The following is a 24,654-nucleotide window of genomic DNA, read 5'->3' as shown; positions in this document are numbered from 1 at the left end:
CACCTACTGATCTACTGCAACCAGCCCCCAAGTCACTGTCCTACCTGGCTGGAGGTCCCACAAACTTGGGACAGTCACCCCAGTTTGTTCTTCTAGACCGTCTTTGTCTCACAGGCCACGTGAGGGGAGTTTCTTACAAGCTGTGCTTTGTCAGTTGAGAGAACTTTTCTCTGAGAAATGAAGGAAAGGATCTGAGTTGCCACCATCCACTTCAGTGGCTATCCCACCCCATGGACCAGAAGCCTGGCTCCACTACTCACCTCACCTTGATGCTCCAGAACATGGCCTTGAGGTGAGGAGACCCCAGTCACACTGGCCTCTTTATCAAAGAATAACCTTGGAAATGGCATTTTTTCATTCTTTTTTACAGCTGAGTAATATTCCATACATATATTGTCATACTTAGTGAAGTAAGTCAGACAGAGAAAGACAAATGTCATATGATATCGCTTATATGTGAAATCTAAAAAAATGGTGCAAATGAACTTATTTACAAAACAAAGATAGAATCACAGATGTAGAAAACAAACTTATGGTTACCAGGGAGAAAAGGTAGCGGGAGGGATAAATTGGGAGATTGGGATTGACATATACACACTACTGTGTATAAAATAGATAACTAATAAGGACCTACTGTGTAACACAGGGAACACTGCTCAATACTCTGTAATGGCCTATATAGGAAAAGAATCTAAAACAGAGTGGGTATATGTATATGTATAACTGATCCACTTTGTTGTACACCTGAAACTAACACAACATTGTAAATTAACTATAATCCAATAAAATTTTTTTAAAAAAGGAATAACCTTGCCCTTCTCGCTGTGTGATGCTGCTGGCCTGCTGAGGAGCCGTAGACTAATTGTGAAGTATGAACAGGGTCTCCCTACTGACAGCGAACTGTTCATGCAGGTTTGTTCATTAATCAGCGAAGATAACCTGGAGTCTAGTGTCTTAAGATTCCACCCTTTAAGAATATGACTCAGCCATAAAAAGGATGAAATATTGCCATTTGCAGCATCATGGATGGACCTAGAGATTATCATACCAAGTGAAGTAAGTCAGACAGACAAAGACAAGTATCATATGATATCAGTTGTATGTGGAATCTAAAAAATAGTACAAATGAACTTATTTACAAAACAGAAACAGGCTCACAGACATAGAAACAAACTTATGGTTGTCAAAGGGGAAGGTAGGGGAGAGGGATAAATTAAGAGTATGGGATTGACAGATACACACTACTGTATATAAAATAGATAAACAACAAGAATTTACTGTTTAGCACAGGGAACTATATTCAACATCTTGTCATAAAGTATCGTGGGAAAGAATTGGGAAAAAAGAATATCTATATCTATATATCTGAATTACTTTGCTGTATACTTGAAACTAACACAGTATGGTAAGTCAACTATACTTCAAAAAAAAAAGATTCCACTCTTTAAAAAAATTTTTGTTTTCAAACATTTATTTCATCTTGACTGAAAAGAATCAAGAGGAAGGCTCCCTAGTTGGTTGTCTACAGAGCAGAGTTTCTCAGAGTCGGCTCTGTTGAGTCCTGACCAGATCATTCTTTGTTATGGGGGACCATCCTGTGCATTGTAGGGTGTTTACCAGCATCCCCGGCCTCTCCTCACTAGATGCCAGTAGCAGCCCTCCCCTTGGCCAGTCATGACAACCAAAAATGTCTCCAGACATTGCCAAGCAACTCCTGGTGCCGGGAGTGGGGGTGGAGGAGCAAGGTCATCCCCAACTGAGGACCATGGCTGTAGAATGACTTTATTCAAAGAGCAGACATGGGTTGCACATGTCTGTGATAACTCATTAAACTTCTTACCTGAATCAGCAACTGGAAGGGTAAAGCTATGACTAAGACATCATCCCTGTTCTCTGGAAGCTTGCCACGTGGAACTGGAGATGTCTCACAAAGGACTGGAGGTAAGAGAGAAGGTGAGCGCCTCCAGATAGAAGGGGGCCCCTCACCTGCCTCACTTTTGATCAGGGCGGAAACAACCTTCCCCAAAAGTCCCCAGCAGATCCCTCCTTACGTCTCATTGGCCAGTATTAGGTCACATGTTCACTCCTAGGCCAATCACTGGCCAAGGGGAAGGTGATTGAAAGACAGGCTGGGCCAATCGTGACTCATCCTCTAGGATGGGCGTTCTTACATGCCCACCCCCACCACCACTCACCCCAGAACACTTTTTGTTTTTTAATCGAGGAAATAAATGGACAGAATACTGATGATTCAGCCAGACGTGTCTGCCACACCATGTCCCAGGATTGGGTCCTCCTGACCTTCTTTTATTACCACCCACAGAATATACTCTGCTCTTTGCGGTCACAGACACTGCTTTTTATTTTATTGTTTTGGCTTTACTTTTTATGAGAAAGCTAAGTTTGGGCTGCCTTTAGATAATATCACGGTAGAGTTAAGTGCCTCTAGTCAAGAACAGACATTGAAAAAGAGTTGAGCTGGTTCTGCCTCAGAATGTGAGCAGTTCATCGTGATTGCTAAGAGTTGATTCATCCTCTGGCTGAAAGGGTTTGGCAAAGCCAAGAGGCCACCATCTACTTTATTAATGAACTGACAACCAGGCCACACAAAGAAACCACTGGCTATGCTTGTAATGCATGGATGCTTGCATTGAAGAACTGTCAGCTATCGCCCGGTGTCTGGCTAGTCGTGTGTCAGTCTTTCCTCCCACATTTGGTGTATGTCTGGGCGTGTACCATGCCAGCTGCCACTTGCTGCACACTTACTATCTGTCCCTTTATGTACATCATTTCATTTAACCTTCACAGCACTCCTGGGAGGCAGCTGATTTACTCATGAGAGAAATAGTAGCTTCCTGAGGTCACCCAGCCAGGACCGGTGCCCACCCAGTCTGCCTAATGCTTGTCTGCATGTCAGGCCATCTCTCCGGAGGCCGAGCAGGCTTGTGAAGAGAAACGATGGGCCCTCTGTTCCAGTAAGGGGTAAAGAAAAGAAAGTAGCCACGGAAGGAAGATTCTGGGGGCTGTTAGACCCACCTTGGAGGGTGTGACGCATAAGGATTGCTGTGCCCTTCTGGGCCACCGAGCCTGCCCTTCTTCAAACATCCCCCTGCATTGCCTGATGGTTTTCATCTTTTCAACCTCCCACACCCAACAGTGTAGGAGAGTTCCATTTTCTCTACACCCTCCCCAGCATTTATTGTTTGTAGACTTTTTGATGATGGATATTCTGACCAGTGTGAGGTGATACCTCATTGAAATTTTGGTTTGCATTGCTCTAATAATTAACTATTTTGAGCATCTTTTCATGTGCTTTTTGGCCATCTGTATGTCTTCTTTGGAGAAATGTCTACAGTAAGTCCTTCATACGAATGAGTTCTGTTCTGAGAGCGTATTTGTAAGTGCAATTTGTTCATAAGTCCAACAAAGTTAGTCTACGTACCCAACTAACACAATCGGCTATATAGTACTGTACTGTAATAGGTTTATAATACTTTTCACAGAAATAATACATAAAAAACAAACACAAAAAATAAAGAAAACATTTTAAATCTTACAGTACAGTACCTTGAAAAGTACAGCAGTACAGTACAACAGCTGGCATCCAAGGGCTGGCATCGAGTGAACAGGCAAGAAGACTTACTGACTGGCAGAGGGAGAGGAGGTGAGAGATGGTAGAGCTGAAGGATCGCCAGCAATAAGAGATGGAGGGCTGCAATTTCACTCCCGCCTGACGCTGATGACACAGGTTCTGGTTCCTCGCTGGAACCAGATGAACATTTGCATCTTTGAAAGTTCGAAACTTGAAGGCTCGTATGTAGGGCACTTGCTGTATTTAGATTTTCTGCCCATTTTTTAATTGGGTTGTTTGTTTTTTTGATATTGAGCCACCTGAGCTGTTTGTATATTTTGGAGATTAATCTCTTGTTGGTCACTTCATTTGCAAAGAGAGTGATCCTTTTAAATGCATGAGGCCCCAGCTGTCCCTGGATTTCCCATCCCAGCAGGGGTAAATCGCTAGGAACATCCCATCCCAACTCACACGTGTTCCCTCTGCACTTTATGTTTCTTTATAGCATTTACATTGTCATTTCTTTTATTTATATTTGGCCCCCTCCATCCCAACCCCACAACTGGAAAACGCACCCCATGAGAGCAAAGTTCCTCTCTATTTTGTTCACTGCCGGATTCTCAGCACCTGGAGCACAGCCTCTCTCGTAGGAGGCACTCAATCGATGAGAGTTTATTTACTGAACGAAAGCAGGAATAAATGAGTAGGGAATGATAATAATTTGTCCTCCGGTATCTCCCAAATATTAGAAAGCCACCTCTGAGAGGCAGGGCAGAGCACCAGTGCAGGAAAGGTGTGAAGAAGTCTGGGGTCCCCAGGATCAGGGCTTTGGAGGAAATGATCGGATAATCTGGGTGATAGTAACCAAGAGAGAAGCAGAGGACCAAGGCTGCAGCAGGAGGGCTGCCCTAGAAAACATCCCTTCACACCAGCTTCCTTGGGCCAATAGCAGACCATGCAGAGTGCTCCCACCATCCAGAGGAGCACAGGCACTCAGCAGCCCCGCCAGCCATATGCACGCACACACACACACACACACACGCATGCACACACGTGCACGCACACACACATGCACGCACACACGAGCACGCACGAAAGCACGCACACACACATGCACACACGCACGCATACACGAAAGCACACACAAGTGCACACACACGCACACACACACATGCGCATACACATGCGCACACACTCATACACACGTACGCACACACACACATGCACACACACATAAACGCACGCACACACATACGCATGCACACACACACAACAAACACATACAAACACATGCACACACACACTCACACACACACACGCACACACGAAAGCACACACACAAGTGCACACACACAAACATACACACACACGCATGCACACACTCGTGCACACACACATGCACACACACATACAGAAACGCATGCACACACACACGCGCGCGTGCACACACGCACACGCACACACAGGGGCCTCCCTCAGGGGGTCTCATCTGATCTGTACTCCGTGAATTTGTCAACTGTCTACTGCATCCTGCCGGGTGGAGGGGCAAAGTTGACCCACAGAGCTTTGTCCAAGGCTGGTCACTATCTCTTTAGATGCAGGGGAGGAAGGGGTGTGTGTGAGAGTGTGTGAGTGAGTGTGTGCATGTGTGTGAGTGAGTAAACGAGTGTGTCTGAGAGTGTGAGCGTGTGCATGAGGGAACACGAGAGAGCGCATGTGAATAAGAGTGTGTGAGCTTGAGTGTGCACACGTGTGTAAAAGTGGCTGAGTGTCCGGGAGTGTGACTGTGTACCTGTGAGTGAGCATGAGAGTGTGCATGTACCTGTAAGTAAGAACGTGTGTGTGTATGTGACTGTGGGGTATGCACATGTATGCACGTGTGCATGTAGTTGAGTGATATGTGCGTGGGTGTGTGAGAATGTTTATATGTGTGAGTGCTCACACACACACACACACACACACACACACACACACACCCCGAACCATGTCAAGAAATTCTAAATCAAGAAAATAGGAGGGTGCCTCAGAATCTATAAATCTTACATTTTACGTGGACAAGCTCCTAGACCATGTTTTACAGCATCCTGGAAACGTGGGCAAGGCGACCCACAGCCATCCTATCTCTCAGCCTGGCAAATACACACCTTGAATTATGTGGTATTTTGGGTTTCAGTGGAAAGTTGAAACCCAGAACTAAAGATGTGCATGAGCATATGCTTCTCAAGGGAAAAGCATAAGAGAAGGAGCGATGATCACACAGAGAAAGGCCCAGTTGTGGCACCTGTGTGCAGTGCAAAGAGTTAGGGTGAAGGGTGAGGATCATAATCCTGAGTGTCTGAACCCAGGGATGGGGTGGGGCCCTGAAACCTCCAGCTGGACTAATGGGGGTGTGTTAGGAAGCAAGTTCACGTGTGAACATGAACCATCATTCAGGGGAAAGTATGTGAAGTTCAACCCAAGTGTCTGCAGCACAGGGATGGGTGAGGACAAAACCACCCTGGTCCCAGCCGTGTTCTGATTGAACCACATGTGTGGGTGTCCAAACAGTGACATGGGTCACACCTGTGACCCATGGAAGATACCAGAGATCATCTGACCTTACAGTGGCCCCCATCCACGTGACTGGCTGCCACCCAGGGTGCCTTTGTCTTTGCCTCCCTCCCACGGTGGAGGTCCCCGTGTCTCACCCCTTCTGTCTCCCGCTGCATGAAATGGGTCTGGGGCCCTCTCAGGATGGAGTTGGCATTTACCAGTCATTCTGTGAGGGGCTTGAAGTGCTCCCAGACAAGGCCAGACACTTCCAGGCGTTCACTTTGAGATCTGGAAGGCTTGTCCTTAATAGTGTCCTTTGAACATTGGCACAAGGTCCCTTCAGGCTGCCCCATGGAACTGATGCCTCCATCCCCTGGGGCATCCTGGGTAGAACAAAGTCCATGCCTAGTCAGTCAGAGGGAGGTGAGCTGATAGCCCTTCCTTCATCTGCTGGACTTCTCCACGTGAACGGAGAGGTGTGTGTGTGTGTGTGTGTGTGTGTGTGTGTGTGTGTGTGTGTGTCTGCAAGGGGAATTCCCCACTTTAATTCTGTGGGAACACGGTGATCGTAAAGCAGCAGGCACATGGTAGTAACACGACACCCAAGCATATCCTATTCAAACTGCAGAAAATCAAAGAGAGAGAAAAGCTTGAAAGAAACTGGGGGAGGGAGGGGAAACACTTACCTATAGAGGAACAGGGATAAGAATTACATTGGATTTCTGTTCAGAAACCATTCAAGCAAAAAGATAGTGGAATGAAATATTTATAGTGTTGAAAGAAAAACCCCACCAACCTAGAATTTTGTACTCTGCACAATTATCCTGCGAAAGTGAAGAGGAAACAAAGAGTCTCTCAGACAAACAAAAAATCAAGAGAATTTGATTTTTGAATCAAATAGACCTGCCTTGCAAGAATTAAAAGAATTTCTTCAGAGGGAAGGAAAATGATATAGGTTAGAAACCTAGATCCACATGAAAAAGGAAGAGAATTAGAGATGAAATAAACGAAGGTAAAATAAAATATATTTTTAAAAATTCTTGATTGATCTAACAGATAACAGTTTGTTCAAAATTATAATAGCAATGATGTATTTTGTTATTATAGCTTATGGATAAGTGATATGAATGACAGTAGTGTTACAAGAGATGGAAAAGAGGAATTGGAAGTACTCTGTTACTAAGGTGTTTGTACTACACATAAAGTGGTATGATGTTATTTGAAAGTGGACCTGGATTAGTTGTAAATTCATACTGCAAGTCAAGGGCAACTGCTAAATATCTTTTTAGAAGTATAATTGATATGCTAAAAGAGGGGATAAAATGGCATCATGTAAAATGCTCAGCTAAAATCAGAGAAGGCAAAAAAGAGTGCAAGACCAAAAAAGTAGTAAAAGACAATGAACAGAAAACAGTAACAAATATATTAGTCCAAATATAGCAATGATCATTTTAGAATCAAAGTTCTAACTACATGAATTGAATGACAGACACCAACAGTATGAATCAAAAACAACACCCAACTCTATGTTGTCTACAACAAACCTACTTTAAAGACATAATTAGATGAAAAGTAAAGGGATGAAGGAAGATATACCATGCTAACACTAATTGAAAGAAAGTGAGAGTAGCTATATTAATATCAGACAAAGCGGACCTCAGAACAAGGAAGTCATCAGTGGTTTCCAGCAGTTCCAGAGGAGAAAGGGAGGGATGAATAGGTGGGGGACAGTAGGTTTTTAGGGCTGTGACACTATTATGTATGATACATGACATTACCCATTTGTCAAAACATAAAACTGTACAGGACAAAGAGTGAGCCCTCAGGTAAGTGGTAGACTTTAGTCAATAATAATGCATCAGTTTGGTTCACTAGTCACAAATGCACCACACTAATACGAGATAGTAATAGTAGGAGACATTTTGCAGGGAGACAAAGACATATATGTAAAATCTCTGTACTTTCTGCTCAATTTTTCTTTGACCCTAAGTCTGCTCTTTAAAAATAGTCTGATTAAAAATTTAAAAAAGAAACAATGCTCACTGTGGGCACTTGGCCCCCTCCTCCCCTCACTACAAGACCTGGTCAGAGCCTCGGCTCTCTCCATCCATACAGCCCCTGCAGCCTGAGCCCTGACACCCCTCAGGACCCCCAGACTGGCCTCTGCTGACAATTCTCTTGTTTCCTTCTCAGGTAGATGGACTGGGGATAAGAGACGCATGGTGGAGTCCTAGGGGATGGACAAGGGGGGCTCTGAGACTGGTCTACCAAAGAGATACTAGGAGAGTGAAATGTGGTTTAATGAAGTAAAAGGGGGCAATTCAGCCAGAAGAAGAACCCACTCCCTCCCCAGAGGCCCACTTCTGAAGAGGTCTCAGTGGATTAGAGACCCTCTGAGGGCCACCTTGGGAGGCATGGGCTGAAGATGGAGAAAGAACATGAAGGAAGAACTCCAGTCACTGTGTCGCTTCTGGAGCTGAGTCACCCCCTCCTAGGAATCCTTGGATTGAACAAAACTGGTTCCACAGAAAATCCTTGAAATTATAAGACCTTGCCAGTTCCAAATGATTTCTCCTGAGTTGTTAGGATTGGAATCTTTGTCTCTTAGTTAATAACTTCGGGGATACCTTTCAGTCTGGTGCCCCTGCCTGCCTGTCCACAGTGACTACACACAAAGAAGAGAGGGAGCCCCAGAGAAGGGAGATCCCCAGGGCCTTTGAGGGCAAGACCAGGCTTCCCTGTAGCAGAAGGAAATTTTAAATCAGGAGAATGGGTCTCACTTGGGGACAGAGCTCCACCAATCTGCCCCAATGTGCTCTTGTATATGAAAAAGGACATAGCCTGGCCCTGCTTTGATCCCCTAGGTTGGGTGTAGGGCCAGGTGGGGCCTAGAGTGGCTGAACTCCAGGCTGTGACCAGCCCTTTCCACCTCCCCAAGGGCCTGTATAAGTGAGATCATTTTCTGTTTCAGAGCAGTTAGGGAGAACTGTTTCCTAGAACCTGGCTGGCCCCTCCCCCTCCCCCAGCCCAACAGATCTACCCTGGTTAACGGAGCAATTGTTTACCTTGAAGAGGGAACACTCCGCAGGGTTCTGAGCCGTTAGCTGTGGCCAGCTGGACCCTGGCTCTCAGAGGCAGAGCTGTGGAGCCCTCACAGCCTTGGAGAGCCTGCTGCCTGCCTCAGGATCCACTTTCTGCGGGGTGCTCTTGCGGTGGTTTCTGAAAGTTTGACAAACATCCCAGGTCTCCCTGCCTTTCCCTGGGAGATCCTGGTATGTGCTGTGATGCTAGTTGTGATAGTAAAGAGACAGCACGCTTTTAGAAGTGTGAAGGTGCTAGGCAAAAGGAGTTCTGCCCATGATGAAGCTGTAGTGAGAATGAGAGTGTTGGACCAAGGCACAAGCTGTTGAAGTCCTCAGGTGCCCTGGCGTGGAGGCCAGCCCTCCCACGTTACAAACCCTGTGCTTATTAGCAATGAATACAATGCTGAGCAAGTCCTCGTTTCGGGGAAATGATGACTTTCTGGAAAAGGCACGGGAAAGCCAGCCTCCTCAACTTTCCCAAGTCACTGATGGAAAACCCATCTTAAAAGCATCATTGAAGGGTGGAGAACAACCTCAGAAGAAAATGGATGATTTGAATAAGACCACTCGTTTTCCAGAAGGTTCGGAACTGCTCGCCCAAGAAATTGCCAGGTGGAAGCAGAGAGTCCAGAAAATGAAGGAGGAAGAAAGTCTGGAGCAGTCAAAGCCACAAACAGAGCACATCCTGAATGATAAAATCAGCCAACCGACATCAATGTCTGAGCACACGCTGAAGACCATCCCCTTACCTGACCTCCTTGGAGATCATGTGGATGATGGGAACTCGAAAGTCCCACAAAAGAAGGAAGCAGAAAACAGCCCTCAATCCATCCATTGGTCAGAAGCTGATCTGAAGGGTGTCATTGGCGATGCTGACTTCGATGTGTCCCTTTGGAGTCCTAAAGAAATAGCCCGACCACTCTGGGAAGAAAAGCAAATGAATGAAGAGCTTCCAGTACAAATACCAAGTCTTGAAGTGGAAGAAGCATCTCTGCAGTACAAGAATTCACAGCCGGAAAGAGAGATTCAGCAGCTGAAGCTGCAGCTTCAAATTCTGCCTGAAATGTTTGAATATCTTTTAACAGAACTTCAGAAAAAATTTCTTGAGGAGGAACTGCACTGCTTAGAAATGGAGGAGAAACTTCCCAGCGTGTGTAAAAACGTGAAATCCACGACTGAGGATCATGACCTCTATAAGAAGATGGTGGAAGACATGGGCAAAGAGTTGAAGAGAACCAATTCGGGCTTCCCTGGTGGCGCAGTGGTTGAGAGTCGGGCTGCCGATGGCAGGGGACACGGGTTCGTGCCCCGGTCCGGGAAGATCCCACATGCCACGGAGCGGCTGGGCCCGTGAGCCATGGCCGCTGAGCCTGCGTGTCCGGAGCCTGTGCTCCGCAACGGGAGAGGCCACAACAGTGAGAAGCCCACGTAACGCAAAAAAAAAAAAAAAAAAAAAAAAGAACCAATTCCTACCATTGAAAGGAGATCTGCGTCCATGAGAAAAGAGCTCAAGCACGTGGGATGGCAGCTGTGTCAACTGAGAGAAAGCTCAAGGAGCTAAGGAACGAAAATGAGCACGACAGGAAGACGCTGGCCAAGGTCAAGCCAAGTTCCAGCCTTTCCCAAGGAGCCCTGGTGCTCCTGCGGCACCACTCACAGCCCACAGGGGCCCCAAAGTGTCAGGGGATGCCCTGGGTCATCAGACTTCCCAGGAAGCAGGAGAGTCACGCTTTAAGGGCTCAGGGATCTGAGGTCACCTGCTGGTTTGACTCAGTTTCCCCAGCCGCTGAGTTCTGAATACTCCCACAGCACAACATCTGCATATGTTTTCTCTTTAAAGTTATTTTGATTTATTTCTTTTTAGTTTAGCTACTGTTGTTTAACCGATGCCACAATTATTCAAGTAGATGTAACATTATTGTTTTAGGATAGTATTTTTAAATAAAGATTTATTTAATATGTCTTATGAATTTTTATTCTTAATATATTCTTAATATAATCCTTAGGAATACATTATTTTCACACCACCTGACCCTCTAGAATTAGATAATATAAGCACTGTTGTAGAATTTTGATTTAAATAAAAGGTCTATTTTTACTCTGACCATCACTGAAGTTTAACATCGATACAGGCACTTAAAACAATAAAGACTGTTTTTGTATGCCATGAGCTGTTATTAGAAGTCTGTACAAGGAACATTTACCTGAATAAATGTTGATTAATTTTTAAAAAACAATTGGAAAAAAACCCTAAACAACAACACTCCATTCATACTTAACAATATTTTTATTAGATTAGTCCTAAATTCATAGGTTAATTTAGGGGAGTTAAAATTTTGTGACCATTTTTTTCTTATTTTGTAATTTTTAAACATTTCCCGTTTTGTTTCAGATATTCTTTGTTCTTTAGATGGTTTGAAATTTTATACAGTTATAGGAAAACTTTTCCCTTGATGGCAAACACACACACACAACCACAGTGCAGATACAAGGCACTTTTAGTTTGTATGTCAGTGACAGAGAATGGTCTAAAAATAGAGTTGCAAAATTAAAAAAAAAAATGTTTAAAGAAAAAGGAAAGATAATTCATGCCCACACTAGTTTGTATATATGTAGAAAAGGAGAGTTGCCTGTCTTATCAGACAGGATTCCAGCAAGAAACACTTCATCCCAAATGGTTCAGACAGAGAGAGTGTGATGACGGCTCAGCTGTGGAGGGAGGAGGGAAGGACCAAGGATGGAGGGCTCCCAGGTGCTGACAAGAGGGGATGCTGTTCCCACCCCTGGGCCTGGGGGGAGGGGGAGGAAGTGGTGTCTTCTGGGCCCCATGAGGACCTGTCAAGGGCGTGGGGAAAACTGTTCTCACCCTCTTCCCTCCCGTGCTCCCGTTTACTGCTGGGGCAGCAGCCAACCAGACGGCCTGGGTAGCGCAGGCAGGGACTCAGCCTCCCGGACAGAGCAGGCCAGAAAAGGGCACAGGTGAATTTGGAGAATGACCTGCAGGCCTGAGTCCGTTCAATCGAGAGTCTGCGTGTATTTTGTCGCATTTATTCCCACTCATTCATTGAATAAACATCTATTGAGCTTCTACGATGCCTTCAGCACAGTTCTAGGTGCGCGGGATGCAGCGACGAAAAAACCACGCGATGAGACCCATAGACCCACAGAGCTAACTAACATTCCAGCGAGAGGCAATGTCAGATAATAGAAAGGAAGCAGAAGGGGAGATGTGGGGAAGGAGGAGGATGAGAAGATGACAAGATCACGGGCTTGAAGCTGTAGCTGGGCTGGGTCCCTCCACCTTCTGCGGGGACCTTCGGCCTGTGGCCTCTGCAGCACCTGACCCGCCACAGAGCCTTCCGGGGCAGCAGCTTCAGAGACCAGCATGCAGCCTGTTGGCTCTGGGGCTGAGGCTGCTTTCCTTCTTCCCCGCTGGGGGCTGGAGCCCCAGCCTGGTGCAGAGAGGCTGTGCTCCCGTCCGCTGGCAGCCGTAGCCAGAGTGGAAGCATAACACCAGCTTCACCTTTGGGAGTCCCTTGTCATTCTTGCCGTATGTGATCCCTCCCATCTTGAGGGTGTTATTTTGTGACTGGACCCGGCCTCCTCATTGCCCGACTCAGCATAACGTGGCGGTTAAGAGACTGACTCTCGGTACCATCACATGACAGCTGTGTGTCCTTGGCCAAGTCTCTTAACGTCTCTGTGCCTCAGCTTCTCATCTGTAAGATAAGAATGCTAACAAATAGTACTATGGTTGGCGTGAGGTCACATGAGAACACCAGGAAAGTGCATAGAATGATGCTTGTCATGCAGCAGAAACTTTGTACCTATTCGCCAGCGACAGCAGCAACGGCAGTATTCCCCTGGACCAAGAGGAGCTCCGGGGTGGTGGGCTGAGCCAGGCCTGGAAATCAAACAGGCCATCGGTGGTGAGGCAGGTGAGTGGGGATCCAGCAGCTGATGCGGATGCAGGGGGTGCAGCCAGCCTGGTGTGGGCTGGCTGAGCAGAACGTGATGGTAGTGGGTAGGCTGGGCACTCAGGGTGCTTGGAGGGCAGGTCTACAAGAGAGTGAGGTGGCCGCAGGGAAGCAGCTGTGTGGCCCCAGGCCACCATGATCCGCTGAGCCTTGGGACCCCGGCCCTTCCAATAATCTTCCCTCAGGCCCTCAAGGGTAGGGCAGGGCTGAGCCTGTAGGTTAAATCCATCTATGGGGCAGAGCTGGGCTGGGCGTCACGCGCGTCACCTGTAGAGGGGGGTACCTCCAGCGCGTTGTGAATGAAGTTTATTCTCTAATGACCATCATGGGGGGCAGGGGGGCCAGGAAGGGTAAGCCTGAGACACAGGTGGGCAGACACTTGGCACGACTGCGAAGCTGGTGGGTTCTCTTTTCTGAGCTCTTGAAGAGCTCTTTTCCTTTGTCCCCGTGTGCATGGGTCTTCCCCGCTGCCCTCTGGCTGGCTTCTAACGATCGTCCGTCTAAGCCTGACCTTTCCCCACTGGGCCTATTTAAAAATCTCACTTTAGGGCTTCCCTCGTGGCGCAGTGGTTGGGAGTCTGCCTGCTGATGCAGGGGACGCGGGTTCGTGCCCCGGTCCGGGAAGATCCCACATGCCGCGGAGCGGCTGGGCCCGTGAGCCATGGCCGCTGAGCCTGTGCGTCCGGAGCCTGTGCTCCGCAACGGGAGAGGCCACAACAGTGAGAGGCCCGCAAACTCACTTTCTTCTTTCTTCCACTCAAATGGCCCCATTCTTGAATACTCATCAGCTGGGCACAAGATGAGCTTAACTGATAGATCCATACTTTACTGCTAGAGTCTGACGACCCCCACCCCCCCTCCAAGAACATTTGTATTTTTCAAAATGCTGCCGGGTAGCCAAAGCGCTGGGATTTGAGGAGGTGTCAGGCGGTGCTTCTTTCTGATCCCAATACCTCCTGCTCATTTTTTCTCCCCATCTTTCCTTTCTCTCCCGCCCTCCCACCCCTCCTCTCTCCCCATTGGAGGGGTTTCTGCTCCCTAAGTGTGTGCAGCCAGAGGGAAACGAGGAAGAAAGTGGTGGATTCAGAGCACTTCCTTTAAGAAATCGTACTGCCCTTTCATTTCTACCTCTTCCAGCAGTAACGTGTTTTTCCAAGCCTTTGAGATTTGTTTTGTTTTGCTTTGAATGTCTGAGCTTTTCTGGTCTTTTCTAAAGTTTTTAGAAAGAAAATGTTAATTGCTCTCTAAGGGACATACATGAAAGTGTACCTTACACACATAAACATCAGAAATGTACAATCCAATGAATGATCACAAATGGACACACGAATGTAGCCCCAGCCCAGGTCAAAAAATGGGTCCTTAACAGGATCTTCAGGTTTCCTTCCGATGCCCACGTCCTTCCCTCTACTCTGAATTCTACCACCATAGGTTAGTGTTGAAACATTTTATATTTGTCGTCTTTTAAGGTGGGCTTCTTTCCCTCTGCATTTTTTTTTGCTTGTAGCTGTGCTGCCTTCATTTCATTGTTACTTAGTGCCATTGTATGAAGATATAATTTCTTTATCCATTCTCTTGTTAATGGACTTCTGGGTGGTTTCATCTTGGAGTGATCACTAATAATGAGGCTATGAACATTCTTGTTCATATCTTTGGGTAAACATAGTATATAGAGGTACAATGTTAGTAAATGCTGCCAACGTTTTCCAGAAACGGTGCCGTTTGACCTTCTACTCAGCAGTGTATTAAGAGTTCCACTTGCTCTGTATCTTTGCCACCAAACGGTTTGCTTCATCGCTTTAGCTTTTCTGAGGGGGTGCGTATGGTTTTTCTTTTGGCTTTAATCTGCGTTTCTCTGATGACTAATGAGACTGAGCACCTTTTCATTTATTTTCACTTATTTTATTTCTTGATCTAATTGAACATCTTCTGGCTGTGGCCTCAGCAGGATCTGATCCATGGCAGACCCATGGCAGGGAATTTCAGATCTAAACTCATTTCCAAAATATCTTGGGCATCTGCGTTAATTTCCCAGGGTTGCCATAACAAATTACCACAAACTTGTTTTTTTATTGATTTTATTTTCACTGCTCATTAGGATAGGCTCTTCTATGAGGTTTTTCCTCTCCAGTTTCTTAATAGCGTCTTTTGATGAACAGAAGTTCTCCGTTTTGGTGAAATACAGTAAGTCAATATTTTCCACTATGGTTATTGTTTTATGTGTCTCGAAGAAACCTTTGGTGACTCCAAAGTCATGAAGACATTCCCCTGTTGTATTTCTAGAATTGTTATCGTTTTGCTGTTCACATTTAAACCTATAACTGATCTGAAATTGATTTCTATGTATGGTGTGAGGGGGCTGATAAGAGAAATATTTTGCCCTACAGACAGCCAATTGACCCAGAATCGTTTATTGAAAAGCCCCCACTTCCCCTCCGTTCTGCAGTACAAATCTTTTGCTATAAATCAAAAACCAAAGTGTTCCTTTGTATGTAGTTCTGTTCCTGGGTGCTTTATTCTGTTCCATTGGTCTACGTTTCTGTCTTTTTGCCGATAACACACTATTTCAATGACTAGCTTGGTAATAAGTCTTGCTTTCCAGGAAGGGTAAGCGTTCTAGCTTTCTTGTCGAATGTTTTGGCTGTTCCTGAACTTTTGGACTTTCACACACATTTTAGAATCAGCTTATCAATTTTCACAAATATCTACCTAGATTTTGATTGTGGTTGCATTTCATCTACCTTGTGACTGCATTAATCCATTTGGAGAGAACTGATACCTTTACATTCCTGAAGCTTCCAATCCCTTAACTTAATATATACCTTCATTTATCAAACCTTTACTTTTTCTTAATAATATTTTACTTTTTGTGTGTAGAGGTCCTGCATGTCTTTTGTTATAAATTTATTCCTAGCTATTTAACATGGTTGATCCTATTGTAAATGGTAAAGTTTAAATCTTTTATTTTCTAATTACTTGTTGATTATTGATTTTTTTTCATACTGACCTTGTATTCAATAAAATCTAAATTAACTTCCAAAAATATTCTTATCAGTTAGCATCAGTATTTGTTTCCTAGGGCTGCCGTAACAGATGACCACAAACTTGGTGATTTAAAACCATGCAAATTTTAAAAAAATGCAAATTTATTCTCTTCTGGAGGCCAGAAGTCCAAATACAAGGTGTCAGTAGGACTCCGCTCCCTCTGAAATGTCTAGGGAATCCTTCCTTGCCTCTTCCAGCGTCTGACGGCCCCAGGTGTTCTTTGGTTTGTGGCAACATAATTGTAATCTCTGCCTCCATTTTCATATATCGTCTCTCTATGTGTCTGAAAGCTCCCTCTCCAGGAATTCCCTGGTGGTCCAGCAGTTAGGACTCTGTGCTTTCACTGCCAAAGACCTGGGTTCAATCCCTGGTCGGGGAACTAAGATTTAGGGCCCGTCCTAAATCCAGGATGATCTTATCTCAAGATCCCTAACTTGATAACATCTGCAAAGATCCTATTTCCACATAAGTCACATTCACAGATACTGGGGGGGGGGGGATACAATTCAATCCACTACAGCATCCAAGCAAATACATATGTTTAATCCTTTCTCCACCCGAATGAGTTTCCACACTTGGCTTTTTTTCACTTTGCAGTGTGTCTTGAAGACTGTTTCCTATCAATCCTTCAAGAGTAACCTTGTTCTCTTGAAGGCTGCGTAGTTCTCCACTGTGTGGAAATACCACCACTTATGGGACCTGCCCACTATTGCAGGGTGTTTGGGAGAAAGCAGAACCTTAGCGCACACTCAACCCCGTTCTAGCAGGTGACCCTCCCCGGGCAGATGGTTTCTGTCCCTGGCCTCAGGCGCCTCCTCCATAGGATGGACGTTGGAGAGATAGTCTCAGCCTGCCCTCCAGCTGCCGGGCATCGAGGTCTGATACTCCCCAGTGCTTCCCCCTGTGCAATCTCCAGTCGGGGTCTGGGGGTCCCTGCTCCCTTCCCTGGGCACAGATTGATGGTGGTTTGCACACGTGGGAGGGAAGTGCAGGAAGAGGCATAGGGTTCTGACTTAGGCAGAGGGAACTTCCTGAATGAGGTCCGTCCGTCGTGTCCAAACCAGGGGCTTGGGGTGTGGATGGAGTAATATTGCCAGCTAGATGACCTTTACCTGCGGCACTGCTCCCACTCAGAAGCACAAGCAGGACTGTCCCCACGCTCTGTAGGGTCCGGGCCACTTGTCAATTTCTTGCCTTTGTTTTATAATCCTCTTGGCGACTTCCATGCCTTATTAAGGTTTGGGTTTCTGAAATAAAAACCAGATGCTTGATGTCTCAGGCCCGTGAATGCTTTTCTAAAACCCCCTTTGAGCTGCGTGTCTCAGAGAGTACACGGCTGTTGCAAGCAGTGTGGCTGCCCGTGGCTCCGAGGTGCTCCAGAGCTTGCTGCAAAAATCATATGTCATAATATTATTCTTTACCATGGGTTAATTATAGGAATTTTTCTCAGCTTGCAGCAGTTAGAAAATCCTCTGTGACAGACAAGGATCCGAGTTCCTGAGATCTGGGTGCATCTTGTGTTTATGTTCCCATTTCCCTCAGCTCATCCAGCCTCGGTGATCCAGCCAAGGTCACCTTGGTCTGAGTTTGCGCAGAGGCCTGTCACACGCTGTAAGGCAGTGTGCCCTCACCCACTGGCACAGCTAGTGAATGCCAGAGCTTTCATAGCACAGCAACATGTGTCTAAAATGTCTTCCCCCATGTATCCTTTTCACCAGAAATGGTTCCCGCTTATTTGTAAGAGCAAAGTCTTCAGATATCTAAACCGACAGTTGAGGCTCGGGGGTCGACATGGCAGAGTGAGGGTAGAGGGCTTGGGATTAGGACAGATGGGTCTTCCGGCTCTGGCTCAACCATGAAAATCCTTGATCTTGGGCTCTCCCATTATGGACGCCGAATGTCTGAGCATCAGTTTACCAATGTATGCATTCAACCATGTGCTGAGGCTACAGAAAGGAATCAGGCATGCCCCAAGCTCTCAGGGGGCTTACAATCTAAGATGGGAGACAAACATGAAAATCAGGGCTTGAAGACATTATAGGGGGTTTGACAGAAGTATGGTAGGGTTGACCATGAGGACGCAGTGGAGGAAAAGCTCAAATCTCCCCACGATGTCAAGATGCATAAGACTGGGTGGCACCAAACGTTGAACCATAAGTCGGCATCTACCTCACTGGGCAGGAGGACAGGGCATTTGTGCAGGCAGCGGAGGGGGGAAAAGCCTGGTGTGCCTGGGGAGCTACAAGTGGCCCAGTGTGGCTAGAGCATAGGGAGCAAACAAGGCAGGGCCGAGTCGGGGAGGACCTTGTGTGCTCTGCAGGGAGCTCAGACTTTACTCCCAGGGCCAGGGTTCTCAACAGAGGCCATTTCCCAGTATCTGAAGACATTTTTGATTGTCACCACCAGGGAGGTAAGGATGCTACTAGCAACTGCTGGGTAGAGGCTAGGGATATGCTGATCATCCTGAATGCACAAGACAGCACCTCCCTCCCCCGCCCACCAAAGAATTATCCAGTCCCCAGTATCGATAACGCCAAAGTTGAGAAACCCTACTCTTAGGCTAATGGGGAGCTGTTGGAGAGTTTAGAGCTGGAGAGTGGCGCACCCAGCTTCCTTCTTAAGAAGATCGCTGTAGGAACGCCGTGGGAAGCAGATCTGAGGAAGGAATCCTGGAGAAAGAAAGATTGTTTCGGGAAAGAGATGTGATGTCTTAAGCTAGGAGTTGACAAACTATGGCCCATGGTCCAAATCTGGCTTGCCATCTGTTTTTGTGTGGCCCAGGAGCTAAGAATGGATTTTACATTTTTAAATGGTTGAGAAAAATCAAAAGATGAATAATATGTTGTCACATGTAAAACTTATATAAAATGCAAACTTCAGTGTCCAAGAGTAGCTCTGTTGGGACACAGCACATTTATTTATTTCCTGATTATCTAGGACTGGCTTTGAGCTACAAGGAGAGAGTTGAGTAGTTGTGACAGAGACCACACAGCCCACAAAGCCTAAAATGTTTACTATTTGGCCCTTTATAGAAAAAGTTTATCAACTCCTGACTTAAACCAAGGCAATAAGGTGGAGATGGCAGAAAGATACAGGCCCAGTAACGATGTAAAAGGAATAGAATTAATGGGCTTGGCCACTGATTGAATATGGGGTCAGGAAAAGAGATTATTTTCTAGCTTGGGAGCTTTGGTAAGAGGGAAAAAGGATCCAGGTTTCAGGGGAACATAATAAATTGGGTCTTGGATATATTGAGTTTGATCTGAGTGGCATAAGAATAATTGTGAGACATCTAGGTTGAACACACACGACTGGGGCTTAAGAAAGATGTAGAGGCTGGACATGAAGATTCACAAATCTTCACCCTTCGGAGGATGGAGGAAGTCAGGACAGCAAGTGAAATGGCCTAAGACAACGGGTTTCCCCCTTTAATGGGTCACAGCACTCTTGCGGAATCTACTAAAATCTTTAGTCTCCCTGCCAGAAAAAGAACACACTCAAAAATCTTCATAGCATTTCTGGTTCCAGAATCACCATGAAGTCCCGGACTCAAGATTAAGAACCTCTGGTCTGGAACAAACTTAAGGGCAAAAAGAGGGTCAAGCATAACCTTTAGGGGGCACATCAACATTCACGGTGTGGGCAAAGAAAAAGGAGCCTGTGAAGGAGGCTGGTCTGAGAGATGGGAAGAGACCCAAGATGCTCTAAGAACTAAGCCAAGGAAGACAATATCTCAAGAAGAGCAGATTGATGGATCAAAGTGTTCTGTGCTGTGGAGAAGTTCAGCCACATGGTTGAAGAAAATCTATCAGGGATTGGGTGGCAGTGGTCATGGGTGAGCTCTGTCTGGACTTCTCGGGAAAGTGGAGACTGGGTGAGGGCTGGAGGTGGGGAAGGGCAGACAGTAGGTACAGGCTCTTCTGTCAGAGGTTGGGTATGGGAAAAGAAGAAAGGCACAGCAATAGTTTTGGTTGGATACAAGGAGCTGAGGGACATTTAGTGTGTGTTGCTTGTATAGTCTTAATCTGAGATGACTTGAGTTTTACAGTATTTTGGTAATGAACCAGAAGACAAGGAGAGGTTGAAAACTACAGAAGAGAGCAGAGGAAGCTGAGGAGCAAGATTCTGGTCCCTGCGGGAGGTGGTGCAGACGAGTGGGGTGGGGAGGTCAAGAGATCTCGTGGCTGACCCTCCAGGTCTCCATGCTCCCCTCCACCCACCAGACAACACCTCCCTGCTCACCACAGCTAGAGTGACTTCAGCTGAATGTCTGTAGCCTCCCTTAGTCCTTCCTGACAATCTGTGAGAAACATTGATCTGGGTGGAAAAGTTTCTGGAACTCGTATCCAACATACTTAGCCTAACTTGAATCTCAACAAAAAAGTCTGGAGCCTAAGCTCTATGTGAGCTCAAATGTACTGAAGCCATTCACTGCTTTTAAGGGAATGATAAGTAGATGTTGATATTTTAAGGACAGTTATCTTGTTGAGTGTATAAATAAAAGTAGTCAGTTTAAGATGTTTGAACCGATCAAATACACACTATGTCAAATCAGAGGTGCAAATTAGTAGTAAAATATATAACGAATCTTCCTTTCACAGTATTGCTGAGTTTAAGAATTTCTATATACGGAAATATAAATCATATTAGTAATCAACCAGTGTACATTTCCAGAGAACTTGCTAACATATTCCTGTAAATGCTGAGTGTGGGAGATTGCTTCTTTGGTGGCCTCCAGTGAAGACAGGCCCCTCCCAGTGTTCCCTTCCCCCAAATCTGGGTTGGCCTGGACCTTCTTTAAAGAATAAAGTGTGTCAGGAGTTATGCTGAGCCAGTTCTGTGTATATACTTTTTAAAGGTCCAATAGCTTCAGCTTTTGTGCTCTGGGGAAGTCAGCTGCCATGAAAGAAGTCCAATCACCCAGAGATGAATATGCCAGAAGAAGCCCAAGCTAACTGTGTAAAGAAGCCGTGTGGAGAATAGTTGACAGGCCCCCAACCCCAATAGTGATAGCCGAGGCCCCAGACACATGAACCATGCAGAACCATGTGAGAAAGCCCCAGATGCTCAAGCTACTAAGTTGGTACCATGTGGAGCAGAGATAAGCTCTCCCCACCAAACTATCCAATTTGCAACATCTTGACCACATAATAAAATGGTGGCTCTTTTAAGCCACTAAATTTTGGGTATATTATTTTGCAGCAAAAGCCAATAGAAACATGGACCTTTCTGGTGCAGTTAAGATACACAGAATGGGAGGAATACGTGCACATTAAACGTTTGCAAAGGATCAGATCAGTTGGTTGGCCTTGGGTGGCGAGGAGAGGGATAAAGTTAGATCCTTCACGTCAACCTAGACGAAAATTAATTCCAAATAGTATTTGTACAACACTGCTGTAAGATGTTATAGGATATGTCTGTAAGATTCTATTGTTACTGAACCAAACTTGGGTCTGCTTACCTGCACGCAGTAAAGCCAGTCTACTGACGCTGGGTTGTGCTGAAGGAAAGTGCAGCATTTATTGCTGGGTGCCAAGCAAGGAGTCCAGGCAGCTAGTGCTTAGAAGGCTTGAACTCCCTGATGGCTTTCAGGGAAAGGTTTTTAAAGACAGGGTGAGGGAGGTGGGTTTTGGGGTGTGTGATCAGCTCATGGACATTCTTCTGATTGGTTGGTGGACATTCTTCTGATTGGTTGGTGGTGAGGTAATCAGGAGTCAACATTATCAACCTTCTGGTTCCAACTGGTCTGGGGTCTACATGCTTGTGAGCAGCATGCCATTAACTTCTTCCCCCTGGTGGGGGCTTCAGTATCTGCAAAGCAGCTCAAAGGACATGGCTCAGAATATTCTCTATAGTCCTTGAGGAGGAACTAAAAGTCCTTGACTTTGTTTAGTGGCTAAACTATTATTATTTTGTCTTGGTTGACTGTTTTCCTTTCCTTCTGCATTTTCTCACTTCTCTGATTAAATTTACTCTTTGGAACTTGGGAAAGGCCTAGGAGGCTAAAGTTTTTCTACAGACAAGAGGCAGGTAGAGGACACGGTGGGTAGGTTGGGGCGAGGGTCGGGTCTGTTCCAGGAAAGCCCTATAAGGTCCTGCTTGGTTACAGTATGTTTATGAGCTTTTGGTCTACTTTGTCAGGTTGTGTGGGTGGGAAGGGAGCAGAGGCAAAAATAATCTATGTTCCTTGTATAAAAGTCCTAAAGTCCAGAGAAACAGAAACGGCGAAAATAAAAATTATCCACAATCCCATCACACAGAGATATCCACTGCTGGCGTTTTTGTTTATATTTTTCTAGAGGATTTTCTATGCATGCTAATAATCATATTGTATAATTGTTATAATCTATTTTGTTTTACTCTACTCTTTATCATGAACGTATGTTCATGTCTATCAATAATGTTAGTATTAGGGCCACATAATATTACATCGATGGATGTCCAACAAGTTTCTGGTTGCTGGACATTGAAGCTGGTTGCAATTTTTCAATTCCACGGTGAATGCTTCAGTGAACACTGGTATAGCTAGATCTTTGTGCACATATATAACATTTCTTAGAATAAGTTCTGAAAAGTGGAATTGCTAGGTAAATAAGTTTGCATTAATGAAGCCTTTTTGATATGTAATTCCAAATTATTGCAAAGAAAGATATGAAAATGGTCCACCCTTCCCAGCAGTACCAGAGAATAAGTTTCCTTGCATATATGTTCTCCCAAACCATAGCTAATATCACCATTGTTAGTTTTCAAAAAAGGCACTACTTTTTGAAAATTGCTACTAGTATTTGACTGAAGTGCACATACATTCCAACTGAAAATAAGCCAAACACCAAGGTGGAGGTGAGCGTGTGGGGAAGAGCCAGCTAGTGAATATTTTAGGCTTTGTGGTCCGAGAGTCAAACTCGAGGACGTTACAGAGGTACTTACAGAATCATCGAAAAATATAAAAATTGTTCTTAGCTTGAGGATATACCAAACATGAGGTGGGCTGGATTTGGCCCTTGGGCCAGAGTTTGCTGACTGCTGCTCTAAACTGTCGCCCCCTCACCCTGAACCTGAGGCACTTTCTCTGACCGTTTTTTCAGAAGTTGGGGAGGTGAGTCCACATTGGGTAACTCTCAGGGTGGAATTTTCCACAAAAGTCCCCTGAGGAAGAATTTACTAGAATCCTAGGTTGCCATCATTTTCTGTGGTCTATTAAAATACCCCAACCACGGCTCCAGTGTCTGGGTGGCCATGGCTACAGTCGTGTGAGTGTGCACTCAACCAGCTAGCAGAGCTCGTGCCATGAACCCACTGCTATTAGATGGGGCTCGTTCTCACTGTGTAATTTATAATATGAATGTGAGTTTATTTTTCTGATCATAGAAGTATTATATACTTGTTTTAAAAAGTACAAAATATTATTAATATACTCACCTATCAGAGATAACCTCTATTAATATTTTGGTTAATTTCCTTGTAGTTGTGTATGTGTGCATCTGTGTGTGTGAGAGAGAGAGAGAAACGGAGAGACAGAGAGATAAAAAGAGAGGTAGAGAGAGAGATAGAGACAGAGACAGAGAGAGGAATGAGGGAGAGAGAGACAGAAAGAAAGCGAAAGAGAGATTGAGAGGGGAAGAGAGACAGAGATAGAGAGACAGAGACACAGAGAGAAATGAGGGAGAAGAGAGACACTCCAAAACTGGGATTATACTTGTGTATGGTTTTCTAGTGGTATAGTCTTAGTCATTTAGCATTGAGCTATGGGTGTCATAGGTTAGTTGATACAGCATCACATGGTTGTATCTTTTTCAAATGATTTCCCAGCTGATGGACATTTGGGCTTTTCCCAATTTTCCAATGTTATAAATAAGGCTGCATGAAATGTCTTTAAATGTAAGTCTTCACCCATGTCTTTATGTCTTTTATTATTTCCTTAGAACAGATTCCAAAAGTAGGAATTGCCTTTCAAAGAGTGGGAATGTATTTAATATCTTTTATACTCATTGCCACTTGCTTTTCCAGAAAAGTTGCACTAATTTATAACAACGTACTCATGTGATTAGAATCACATACTTGGAATGACAGAATTTTCCAAATTTTTGCTAATTTTGATAGGTAAACTACAATTTTTTGTGGGCTTACATATTTATTTTTTTTCCAGCTGTTTTTACCATCTTCCTATGTACATTATCCATTTGTATTTGTTTTATGAAATATATTTGCATTTCTTACCCATTTTGCTGATTTTTCCATTTTTTAATTGTTTTGTAAGAATTCTTTAAATAGTAACAACATTAACTCTATTGTATATGTTGCAAATATTTTGTGACTTGCCCTTTAATTTTTTTAGGGTGTCTTTTTGCTGTGGAGAAGCTTTGTATCTCTACGTATTCATATCTAACAAGCTTTCTTTGTGACTCCTTCCCTTGCTTTTATGTTTGGGAAATTCATCTGTGGGATC

Source organism: Globicephala melas, chromosome 4 (genome assembly GCF_963455315.2).
Source record: "Globicephala melas chromosome 4, mGloMel1.2, whole genome shotgun sequence".
NCBI classification, from domain to species: domain Eukaryota; kingdom Metazoa; phylum Chordata; class Mammalia; order Artiodactyla; family Delphinidae; genus Globicephala; species Globicephala melas.
The sequence above is the reverse complement of the archived record's forward strand: the minus strand, read 5'-3'. Positions refer to the sequence as shown.